Source organism: Mustela nigripes, chromosome 7 (genome assembly GCF_022355385.1).
Source record: "Mustela nigripes isolate SB6536 chromosome 7, MUSNIG.SB6536, whole genome shotgun sequence".
NCBI classification, from domain to species: domain Eukaryota; kingdom Metazoa; phylum Chordata; class Mammalia; order Carnivora; family Mustelidae; genus Mustela; species Mustela nigripes.
This window is the reverse complement of record NC_081563.1, coordinates 134849028-134862068: the sequence shown is the minus strand read 5'-3', so window position 1 is coordinate 134862068 and position 13041 is coordinate 134849028. Positions and strand designations below refer to the sequence as shown.

Here is a 13041-nt window from a genome sequence, read left to right as displayed (position 1 = left end):
TTCCTTCCCTACAGACCTGGAAACCGCAAGCAGGTGCTCCTTTTGAAATTTTTAGAAAAATTTACTAAAATAAAAACATTAATTGAAAGATAAAAACAGGGGCACCTGGGTGGCTCAGTGGGTTAAGCAAGCCTCTGCCTTCAGCTCAGGTCATGATCTTGGGGTCCTGAGATCTAGCCCCATGTCCGGATCTCGGCTCAGCTCTCTACCTACTTGTGATCTCTCTCTCTCTGCCAAATAAATAAATAAAACCTTTAAAAAAATAAAATAAAATAAAATAGCATATATATGACCATTTGTATTAAAAACTAAGTTCATATGTGTTACATGCATGTGTCCCCTGTGTGTGTTTGCATATGCAAATCTCCATAAATGTATATATTTAAATCAAAATGGTACTTATATTATAATTTCTGGATATTTGATTTTTTCTTTGCATTCTTCTATCTTGCCAAATACAGTTTTCATTGTTGTTTAGGTTTTGCTCTTATATACACTAGGCATGCATTTTAGTTAGAACTCAGTTAAATGAGGTGGGGGGGACACCTGGCAATGCCTGGAGACTGTTTTTGTCATCCAGACTCAGGAGGGGGATGGTGCTAATGCCTTCCAATGGGTAAAGGCCAGCGACAATGCTGAACATCCTCGAGGACACAGGACAGCCCCACGACAAAGGAACAGCTGGAACAAGATGTCAGTGGGACCAAGACTGAGATTCTCCAGTTACAGCAAGAAAAGCCACAAGCAATAAAGCCATTTCCACTTGGAAGTCGCACGGCTGCTGTTCACTGGGCGCAGCTCGCCCTTCTGAGGTTCATGTCATCTTTGAGACATTATGAGCTGAGTCTACGGCCATACCACCCTGAACGCGCCCGATCTCATCTGATCTCGGAAGCTAAGCAGGGTCGGGCCTGGTTAGTACTTGGATGGGAGACATTATGAGCTGAAAGCCATGTTCCTTTTACCAAGGAGGAAACTGAGGCACAGAGTTATATGCCTTGTCCCAAGCCCCACCGTCATGTGCCCACCCCCATTTGGACCCTCAGGAAGTTCCCCTGCAAAAGGACTCTGTGCCATGATGGACTCAGTTTCCTCTCCTGCCCCTTAGGTGCTGGTGCTCAGCCTCCTTGGGGGTGTGGTGTCCCAGAGACCTCCAGCGGGTGTGTTGTTCCATAGACCCGGCTCCCAGAGGCATCTCTGGCTCCTCAAAGAGGCTTTCTGGTGTCCTCCTTCCCTTGTAAAGAACAAGGGTTAATTAGAGACTCTTAATGTCACAAAACAAACTGAGGGTGGCGGCGGGGGCGGGGGGGGTGGGTAGGGAGATGGGAGTGGGGTTATGGACACTGGGGAGGGTATGTGCTATGGTGAGTGCTGTGAAGTGTGTAAACCTGGCGATTCACAGACCTGTACCCCTGGGGCTAATAATACATTATATGTTTATAAAAAATAAAATTTAAAAATTTAAAAAAAAAAGAACAAGTGTTTAAGCAGCCTTGCAGGTCAGGCTTTGACTCTGCCCTGCCCCACCCACAAATATTCCCTTCCTCCTCCTGGGACCCTACATCCTCCTCCTCATTGGGAAAAAGACCAGGGATGCTGCCAAGGACCCTTACCCTGGACTTGTTTGGGGGTTAAGTTGCTTAAAAATCAGAAGTATCTCTCACCTCCCTTATTATTAAATCTGTGTGATTGATTTTGCTTCATTCCATTGTTCACAAACCCCAGGGCCAAGCTGTGGGCTTCAAAACGGAAATGCTGAAAAGATTCACCAAAGATCCCGCTCACGCCACCCCTACCGAGACCCGAGCTCCCCCTCTCAATCCATCTTCTAAAACGCCATCGTGGCCCTTAGCAAGGAGTTCTACAGGCTGGACTTCTTCTAAGCGATACCTCCACCTGCACCTACCAGGGACTGGCTGCAAAGACTTTCCCAAAAGGTACTGGGGCTTTCCCAAGCGACAGGGTGGACCCAACTTTCTCCGTGCATCATTCTCTTGGGGCAATTGCCAATTCCAAGCGTGTTGTTTGTGCAAAGCCCACCTGATTGGCAGCAGCAAACAGCCACTGCCCGGGGAGGTTTACGAACAATAAAAGGAGGGAAGACAGGATGAGCCCCGAGTGTCTCTGGGCTCAATGTGGAAATAATCATTTCTAAGAAAAACAACAAATTAAAAATTTAAAGGAGCTTCCTGCTGCATGATTTCAGATCTGGTTTGACTGGAATTACATCAAAAGGCATAAAATATAAACATCTCACAAGTGTCTCTCCTTGTCTCCGTCGCACCCACCCTCACCAGACACACGAGCACGTGCGTGAGCGCGCACACACACCCGCACACACACACACACACACACACACAGATGGATCAAATGTTGAAACGAACTTCAGAGTCCCGTGGAGTGGCGGGGGAAACAGTCCAGATGGGCTGGCCGCTGGTGGGCAGGGACTTGCCTCCAAAGGGGCAGCTCCTCCAGCCCTCCGTTCTTCCCACCTCCGTCCTGTCCTTAGAGTCCCCCAGCCCTGTCTCGACTCCACTCGTGAGCCCCCAGGAACAAGGCAGGAGGAGACAAGGGGAAGCTCCTCTGCTGACCACCCATCCGTCTGGGGCCCTGGGCCAGACGCGGCGTACTGGGATCTTCTTCCATCCTCCCCAACAAATCCAGCTAACTAGCAGTCTACCGAGGAGGAAATGGGGTCAACAGGTCAAGGCCACTCCGTTAATAAGTGGTGGCATGGGACTGGAACCCAAGCCCTCCTGACCCCAGGCTTGGCCCCTGTTCTTCAACACCACACTGCAGGGCGGGCTGGTTGGTGGGCTGGAACTCATCATCAGAGCAGTGGCGGGACGCCGGAGAGGAGGCCAGAGCTGAGCTGGAAAGGCAGGCCCCTTCCTTGCCTTGTCCTGGCCCTTACATGTGCATGTGTGTGTGTGGGGGGGGGGGGGTTGTTACCAGCACCCCTGGCCCCACTAACCACCATTACACGCCATGGACACAACGTAAAACGCACATCCTCCTGAGGCCCACGGCAGTCTTCCATGGGCGTTCTTTGCATCTTGAATAACAGGTGTAATTCGTGCGCTCCCCGGTCCGCGGGCTGGGCACGTGGCCCCCCGTGGCCTCGCTGTTTCTCCACATCCGCCCCAGGAGGTTGGAGCTTGGGGATCCCCTACTTGACAGCTGGAGAAAGGGAGGCTCAGAGTGGCTGATGACTCGCCCAAGGGCACAGCCAGGAAGTGCCCAAACCAGGCTTTGAGATCACATGGGCTCCTGTGCTGGGGGCTGCGGCTGTGGGCAGGGCTGCCCCCAGGAACTCACAGCTCCGTGGAGGGACAACAGCCAAGGAGGTGGCGGCGGTGATGCTGTGTGTGGGAGACGTAAGCCCCCAAACTATTGAATGATTCTTGGGAAATGCTCCAAACAGAAAAAAGAAAAAAGTATTTCCCCGGGGCACCTGGGTGGCTCAGTGGATTAAGCCGCTGCCTTCGGCTCGGGTCATGATCTCAGTGTCCTGGGATCGAGCCCCGCATCGGGCTCTTTGCTCAGTGGGAGCCTGCTTCTCTCTCTCTCTCTCTGCCTGACTCTCCGCCGACTTGTGATCTCTCTGTCAAGTAAATAAATAAAATCTTTAAAAAAAAAAAAAAAAAAGTATTTCCCCTCATTTTACAAGCAGTTGTACTCCTTGAAAATTCTGCATGTATCCAAACTATGAGAAAAATACTTCACGTTGCAAAGTGACATGGAATTGAGTTCTCTGTTAGACTCGTTGTTTGTCAGAACCGCTCCTGTTGGGCAGCTGCTCTGGGTCTCAGGAGGACCCGTAGTGGGTGACTGCCAGCTGCCCCCCAGCTCTGTGACCAGCCCAGGAGGTGCCCAGACATTTCCAGCGCACCCTGAGGTAAGAGTCCCTGCTCTAGAACAGGGTTGTGGAGGTCCCTGTGGAGCTGAGAGACAAGGAGACTGGCACGTGTGCGCAGATGCCTGCTAACCATCTGGGTGTGAGAACCGTCCTTGGGGACTCTGGGAGCAGTTTGGTTCTTGCTCTGATGGTGTGCGTGACAACCCTGCCCCCACTGAAATACCAGTGATCTCAGAGGGCGAGTGAAGAGCTGGTAACCCCATCTCATCCCCCAACTTTAACTATTTAAACAAATGATCCTCGTCCCCCAATCCCAAATCAGGGGGTGTGGGGGAGGTTCTGGGGTATAAGGGAACTAACTGTCAGAAGGGTTCAACCCTGGTCTCCCATTAAGAGCTTTATGCAAAGCTTACTTTCAGAATGAAGAGAGGAACTAAACCTTTTTCCAATCCAGCTGTGAGGCTCACGCATGCAGATGAGAGGTGGGGTCAAGGTGACAGTAGGGTCAACAGCCCCTGGCCAGGGGGTTACTGTCTTCCTCATTCTGTGAGTATTTGGGGCACCTCTCTGGTGCCAGGTGAGGGATCTGGAGGCCATGGCTAGCCCCATACGAGCTTTAGAAAGTTCACCCAAGCTTGGGGACGATTGTCAAGTGGGGGCCAAAGAATGTTGGTGTGATCGGTAATGCGGTGGGGGAATAATGGAGGCAAGGACCAGGGGCCAACCCCAGTGTTCCGTGTCAGGACCTCAGGACCGGAATGAAAGGCGAGAACCGGAGATGCCAGGATGAGACCGACTATCTTATTCCTTGCCAGGGTCTCCCCCAGACACCTGTGCTGATCCCCCCCCCCCCCCCCAGAGCGGTAGGGTTCGCACTACAAAGAACACTCTTGAACCCTGCTCCTCAAAGGTGGCCACCTTCCTGCAACATCCCATCCCTGCAGTTGCTCTGAGATCCAGAACCCCCGTCATCACCCAGACCTGCTGGACCGGACCCTTGAGATTAACCAGGCTCCCCACTTGCTGGAAGTCCCCTTACAGCCATCGAGCAGCACCCTTGGGGGCCCATCCCTCGCATTCGCGGCCTGAGCACCTGCTATCTCCAAGGCACCGAGCAGCTGGGTGAAAAAGGAAAAACAAGATCTAGGAGCAGAAAGTAAACAGACTCCGGGGAGTGATTAATATTGTTTAGAAGATACACCTGAGTCGTTGGAGATGGTATTTCACCTTGGAGTTAACGTCAAGGAGGAGCCAGCCAGATTTGGGGCGCCCGGAGATGTGGGGTGAGATGTTCCGGGCAGAGGGAACAGCACATCAAAGGCTCCGAAGCTGTTTGGGGTTTGGCGAGTGGGGAGTGGAGCGAGAGGGCCGGCGCTCCAGGTACCGACATGTGCTGGGAGGGGTCCTGGAGGGTTGCCTGGCGGGGACGCCTTTGCTCACCGCGCACCACCCCGAAGCCCTGGTCGCAAGTTTTCCTGGAGAGCGCGGATTTGGGCTGGCCGCGCACGCTGCTCCGGCAAGGATGGGGCGCGCACCCGGGTCGGGGGGCGCCGCTCTCTGGCGCGATTTTCTTTAATCTCACAGTGACCCCCCGGGGCTCCGAGAGGTGCCCGAGACGGCTCAGCCCCACCCTCCTCCTCCGTCTTGTCTTCGCTCGGTTTCACCCTCCAATCTCCCGAAGTGGGCATGCAGCCCAGGGCCCGAGCTCCAACCCGGGGCGGGCGCTGGAACCGGTTTACGGAGGCGCTTCCCGCCGCTTCCCCGAAGCCGCGCCCCCGCGTCCCCGCGGACGAAAAATCTGCGGCTTGCATTCATTTCACTCCTCGGAGGAAAAAGCTTCAAATCCCGACCTTTCCGGCCGGCTGGAAAGAGTCAAGGAAGGAAGATAAGAGGGAGAGATACGCGCGGTTGGTTTTCTGGCTCTCCGCAGCCTCCGAACTGGAAGAAAGCTTCCGTGGACGGGTGGAGCCGGGACATATTAAAATCACAAAAGAAGGGCATCGTTAAAACTATCTGCAAGGAAGGTTTTGTAAACTCGCCCTTATCGGGCTCCATCAGCATGCATAATCAGCCCTTTTATCTGGCTTCCCCGGGGTCCGGGCCAGCAGGAGGGGGCCCCACCTCCACACCCCTAATACTCCGCCCAGAACCTCTTAGACGATTCCAACAGACTTTCCCCTCCCAAAGTGGAGGGAGGGAGTGAGTAGGGTGGGGCCAGGGATTTACCCTAAAAAACAGCCGAGAACAGCGTTAGTCTGCACAGAGTTAAGACCTGGGGGATGGGAAAGATTCAGCCAATCGAATGGCCATCCGCAGAGGTTCAATGTAACTATCGTTGAAAATCCACGTGAGGGGGGCGCCTGGGTGGCTCAGTGGGTTAAAGCCTCTGCCTTCGGCTCAGGTCATGATCCCAAGGTCCTGGGATCAAGCCCCGCATCGGGCTGTCCGCTCCGCGGAGAGCCTGCTTCCTCCAATCTCTCTTTCTGCCGGCCTCTCTGCCTACTTGTGATCTCTGTCTGTCAAATAAATAAATAAAATCTTTAAAAAAAAAAAAAAAGAAAGAAAGAAAATCCACGTGAGGAATGGGATGCAGCCGTCATGCGTGATGCTGAGGGTTATACGTTAGCGTCACAGGGTGTCGTTAGGCTAGCAAGCAGCAAGACAAGGAGGGGCTCATTTTTGCCAAACAAACATACAAATATAAATAGTAGACTGTTGCGCTAATAATAGCTTAACTTTGATGACACCCTGTGACAATAATTCTCTCTCTCACACGCACGTATGTATTAATTTTTAAATCTCACTACAATGCTAGGAAGTTGGGACTATTTATGCGGAATCAGGCTTTGTGATAGCACATGTGATGCTACAAAGGATGAGACCTTCTGTTCAAGGGTGTTATCTAAAAAGTAAAAAACAGATTTGCACTTCCTAATATTTTAAATTTTTAAAACCGCCAGGGAGTTGAGCCACAGGCCATTGTAGATGGTTGTCTGTCCTGACCTACAGAAGTGGCAGTTTCACATAGTTCAACCTCATACTTGTACATAACTTATGAATAATGTATAACATAGCAATGCAAATTATAAGTGAAAATATGTATCGCTAAATTGTGCATATATATAGTGTCAAGTGGCAAAAATATTGTCCCAACAGAGTGCACAATAAAAGCAACTTTGGACACACTGTGTTGGCCCTCTGGAAGGATCTGGAACACAGCCATCGGTAGCGGCTCTGTGTCTGTGTCTGAACCATTAAAATCCAGAATATGAGGCAGAAAGTCAGAAAGACTCGAGGGGTTCGCATGGCATTTGGGACATTTCAGCTTTGTAAATCTGATTTTTCTGCAGATGTCCTAACGTGATGACCATCTTCATCATGTCATAACAGCTGCAATCTTTTGAGGTCCAGCCACAACCAGGAGCTGTCCTGAATGTATATATTCCTTGAATCTTCCCAATGACCCTGTGGGGAGGGTGGTCTTGTTATAGCCCCATTCTATAAATGAGGAACAAAGGACCACCAGTTGGTCAATGGTAGAGTCAAGACTGAAACCAACTTGGAGCTTAATCATTGCACATCTGGTCTGCATATTCCCTTCTTCCAGAATTGGCCTTACAAAGGAGATTGGCCTGATAGAGATACCATCATCATCCATTCTGAACACACCATACAATTCGGCCCCAGACCCGCTGACGTCAGTGCCATGCAATGTGCATTCACCTCTGACACCCGCCATTTTGAGTGGCCATTTGGAGGCAGCTCCGAAGCCATTTATTTTGGCTCCGCCTAAAATGTGCAAGAGTGTGGACAATAAATCCCTCACTCTTATCAATGAGCCATGCCCCCGATAAAATAAATCCACAAGAAGCTTAGATGAACTCAGTTTCCAAAAATCATGTAAAAAAGCCTTGCTTTATCACACTCTATAGCATAGGTAGGAAGTTACACAAATGATCTCTCTTCACAGTTGTGTGAAGATCTCCCTGCTAGAATGTTCTCCAATAATTTTTCTCTAGTACTAAAAAGAGGGAAGCAACCCAGACACTGTTGAAAAAATTGTGATTCGTCCATGCAGCCTTTTAAAGAGGAAGAGGTAGAACTTTCTGTTCGTAATTGGCCCCTTCAACAAGATAAATGATAAAACGTGCGCGTGGGGGCGCGAGTGGAAGAGCAGAAGGGCACAGTCTCAGGCTGGAGCCCAAATGCCCGAGTTTGAATTCCAGCTTGGCTGCTTACTATATGACCTTGAGCAAATTAACCTCTTTGTGCCTCAATATCCTTATCTTTAAACTTTCTGTGAGGATTAAATGAGAGATTATATGTGAAGGGCTTCCAAGAGGTTCTAAAGGAGGCATTTCAGGAGGCTGCTGGGGGACTAGCCCGGGTTACTATCTAACGAGAGTCCTCTGTGGTCTTCACCTTCTATCATCCCATGAATTGGTTTCTCAATCATTTTTTAGAACTTCAGTAACAGCAACAACAAGAGAGCTGCTGTGTACCGTGGGCTGGTGTCCTGCACACAGGCAGGAAGCTGGGTGTGTGATTAGCAAGGCCTGGAAGGGAATGAGGCTCACATCTGGTCCCCGGGATGCCTGGCTGCGTGTCCTTGTGCCGGTCAGATTCCCCTTGGCGCTGTGGTGTCCACATTCATAAAGTGTTGATAATCATGATGCCAGTAACTCCCGACCCACGGAAGTCTCTCGAGCTCTCAGCACAGTGCCAGGTCCGCTTCTGGTCTAAAAGATGCCTGTACTCGTCACTGAGTCTCATGTTCCCAACAACTTCGCAAGCCATGTAAGTGACCCTCTCTCAGGCTCCGTTCCCGCATCCAGAGAATCCTCTTTCCTTGAGAACTGTGGATTCCCACATCCAGAGAATCCTCTTTCCTTGAGAACTGTGGATTCCCGGTCCTGCCACTTAAAAGTTGCGCGATCTTGGATAGGTTCCTAGACCCCTCGGAGCCTCCGTTTGCTTATCTATAAAATGGGGATAATGTTGGTAACTAGCCCTCACACGGTTGGAGGGTTAAATGGTGTAATAGTTATAAAATCCTGAGCACAATATCTGGAATAGAATACGGGCCCAATAAACGGTGAGCATTATCACCGTCTCTCCTCTTTAGGAACACCACGTAGGGGACCCATTATAATGGGCCACCTGAAAAGCTGAGATCAGAGAGGCTAATTGGGTGCCTTAGCTCACACAGGCAACAAGCAGGAAATGTCTTGTTAACCTCTAATTACTTCCTGTGTTTTTGCCATGTTTTCCCATCTATTATGTGGTTCCACGATGTCTTGTGAACTCTCATGTTGGTAAGCTGGTGGGTAAGAGTTAGTGAGATTCACTCTGGCTGTGCCAAGCTCAAAATTCCCACCAGACGGCAAGTCCCACACAGGCCTGGGCCTCATCTGTCCTCTCCCTGGTTGGCTCCCCAGGAATCACCCAGTGTGCAGTCGCCATCAGTGCATATAAAAGGAGCTGGGTGTGGTCAGCATTACTCTTGAAAAATCCCATCAATTATGTGCAAAATGCTGTAAACAGGATTTGTGGATACAAGCATGGTGGGAATGACAGGGATTCCCCTTCATTAGGGATGACGAGTGGATCGGGCAGGGGCGGAGAGTGCATACCCTGAAGAGTTCATACACAGTCGGTGAAGCATCTACCTTCAGCTCAGGTCATGATCCCAGGGTCCTGGGATGGAGCCCCGAATCAGGCTCCCTGCTCAGCAGAGAGTCTGTTTCTCCCTCTGCCCCTGCCCCCTGCTCATGAGTTCTCACAAAAATAAATAAATAAAATCCTACTCCTCGCCAAAAAAAAAAGAGTATACATACCCATGCCAAATACGCACCCAGAGATTTCCTTCCTCTTCTGAGCAGATACAGTAAAATCCACTCAAGTTAAATGCACCCGTGATGGAATTTTCCTGTAGCATTAAAATGTTGGTAGAAAAATGAAGATAGGGGAGCGGGCAGAGACAGTGACATGGGCACCACAGCGGGGATCGTCTTACACGTGCGTACTTCTACTCCTGCCCAAAGATGCGCCCCATGACGCCGCGCACCCAGCAGTTCGCTCCTGAGAATCCCACTCTTCTCCAGCCTTCAAGCTCCTCAAGGTTTGTCTTGGGTCTGGGCTGCAGGCTCAGGGCAGGCAGGAAGGCTCTCAGGGCCCTTCTCCTGGGTAGAACAGAATGGTTCTGCACCAGAGCGATCTGAGGAGACCTGCAGAAGGAAGGCAGCAGGTCCCGCCAGGCTGGCCGCCTGAATGGCTCAAAGGGCTGTGGTGACTGGTGTGCCCCACCACTCACAACAGTGCACGCACACACAGACACACACACCGGTCAAAGCTCCCTCTCCTGATACCTGTAGAGAAGATGGAAATTCAGATAGAGATCTTTATTTCAAATGTCGATAAATAACTTGGATTTCCTTTTTCTTTTCTTTTCTTCTTCTTTTTTTTTAAGCTGCATGAGTCACACAGATCTGAGCCAAATCTGACCTGCAGGTCTCCAGCCTGCAATGTCTGGGTTAACATTTGGAAAGTGACTTGTTATCCCCACCTTACGGAGGCCCTTCATTGTATGGGACCAAATGGCCAAATTTTCTGGTCATTCTTTTTTTAAGTAGGCTCCACGCCCAGCATTGAGCTCAACACCGGGCTGGAACTCAGGACCCTGAGATCAAGACCTAAGCTGAGATCAAGAGTCGGAGGCTTACCTGATTGAGCCACCCAGGCGCCCCTTCTGGGTCATTTTCGATGCTCTCTTTTGAGAACCGTGATCACCACTCAGGAGTCATCAAAATTGTATGGTGATGAATGCTAAGGACTTATTGTGGGGACCATTTTGCAATATACACAAATACTGAATCATTATGTAGTACAGCTAATAGTATATGTCAATTATATCTCGATTAATATTTTTTAATTCACCAAAATTGGAAAGCAAAGGCCAAAAAGAAACTACTTTAAAAACGGTTCACCAAATTCCATGTCAATACAGCGGGTGAGCAAGAATAAGTCGATTTGAAAGAAAATCACAGATTTGGAGATGAGCTAGAAGCCCAAGGGTCAGTCCAGGTAGAAGGAAGAGGGGAAGGAAACACTGGAAGGAAAAACAGCAACAGGTTCACAGGCTGTGGGGAGCTGGAATTACGGGAAGGGCTGCCTGACAACCTCTTATGAACAAAACAGGATATTTCACTTTTCTCTCCAGGAAATAAACTGAGAAAACGCCAGACATGGAAACAGCTGGAACTTTCTAATCATATCCTCATTAGGAAGTTAGCAGAGGACCCTAACTGCTTCCTCTGCCCGTCACAACCCGCCTTCTGAACACCTGGCCCCCTTTTATGCTCCCCACCCTCCTGCGTGCTGGACCACGTGGTTCCTGTGGGACCCTCTTGTTAACAAATGGTCCAATCGCTTAGTCCAGGAGTGGTTGCCGGACCAGAGGTAAGCCAATGGGAGCCTTCCCCAGGCTTCGCCTGTCCCCACTGAGTCATTGATTGACCAGGCAGAACGCTTCAGGGCTGGGCTGGGAAAGGCTCCGCTTGCACCGGTCGTTCGTTGCCTGTTTCTCCTGACTCAGAAACTTGCTGACCCAACGATGATGGCACGCCACTGCGGAGGCCAAGAGGCATTGCAGCCCTCTGTTATTTGGCCTCTTCTTGGATGTGGGCAACCAACGAATGAGCATTTTACCAAAGTCATTTTTTTTAAGGTTTTTTTTTTTTTTTAAGATTTTATTTATTTATTTGACAGACAGAGATCACAAGTAGGCAGAGAGGCAGGCAGAGAGAGAGAGGAGGAAGCAGGCTCCCTGCTGAGCAGAGAGCCCGATGTGGGACTCGATCCCAGGACCCTGGGATCATGACCTGAGCCGAAGAGGCTTTAACCCACTAAGCAACCCAGGCACCCCTTACCAAAGTCATTTTGAGCTGGGTTGCCATTGCTTGTCGTGACTGTCTTCCACCAGAAGAGTTCCGACCTGGGGATAACGCATAGAATATTATCACATAGATCTGTGATGTAGGCATGCGCATTCCGTCCACGCCCGGGCCTGCAGTACATGCCGAGTTACCCGGGAACTTCCTAGATACCCAGAGAAGCAAACCAGCTCGTTAGCAGGGCACCAAATTCCTAGCAAAACCCACCATTCCAGGCTTATCCAGCTGCCCAGGAATGCACAATATTTCCCTTTCATAAACGCGCCCTTTAAAACAGCGCTATCCTTCATCTACTTCCCTCCTTCCTTGGACCTCAAAGTGCCTTTTTAAGGCAAGTAGTATCTGGCAGCTTTAGCAAAGCAAAGAAAAAAAGGTTGGCTGCCATAAATGAAGAATGTAAATTTTTTAATTTTGCTCCAAAATTGCTTGAGGGGAAAAAGAAAAAAAAAAAGGAAACAATAGTCAGGTTGTTAGGGGCACAGAGAGAGAGGGATACAGGGTTGTTTGTTAAAATGAAAGTTCCATTTATATTGTATGAAGGCCTAAAGACCAGTTTCTGTAGGGAATAACTTATTTCTAGAGCATGCTTCCTGTGTCCACAGAGAACTCAAGAGTCCCTCACCGTCTGGACTGGGTATGGATAGGGTTATGAAGATGATCCAATGGGGTGGGCTTCTAGAGAGAGGTTAGAGGTGTCTGGTGTTGCTGCTCTGATGGGCTGTTGAGAGGGCCAGAATGATGAGAAGCTAACCACTTACGGATCTAGAGAAGAAGGAGCCACAGGTGCAAAGACCCTGAGAGAGGAAAGAACCCAGGCTGGATGAGGGACAGACGGAGGGCCAGTGAGCCTGGAGAGCAGTGAGCAAGTCAGTAAACCAGAAGGAAGTGAGCTCCAAGAGGCACCATGAGCTGAACATGGAGATCTTTGGGAGCCAAGGTAAGATGCTCAGATTTTGTCCTAAGGGAAACGGGACACCTTGGAGGTTTTTGAATTGGATCTGTCTGAATGGACTGGAAAAGTTGGACTGCACAAGGGAAAGGGCCAAGGGCACACGTCTAGTTACAGCTGGCTGATGGACAGTCCAAGATGATGGTGGGCAAAGCTAGAGGTTTAGGGATAAGGGTGGAGAGACGTGGTTGGGTTTGGACATAATCTTGGTAAGACTTACTGAGCAAATGTCCAGGGGAAGGCAAGGGAATAAATCAGGGACTAGATCTTTGGCTTGAACT

At 50.0% G+C, this 13041-nt stretch overlaps 1 pseudogene; it reads left to right on the top strand.

Moving 5' to 3' along the window:
- Positions 1 to 844: 844 nt before the first annotated feature.
- LOC132022843 (5S ribosomal RNA) lies at positions 845 to 966 on the top strand (annotated as a pseudogene).
- Positions 967 to 13041: the final 12075 nt, after the last annotated feature.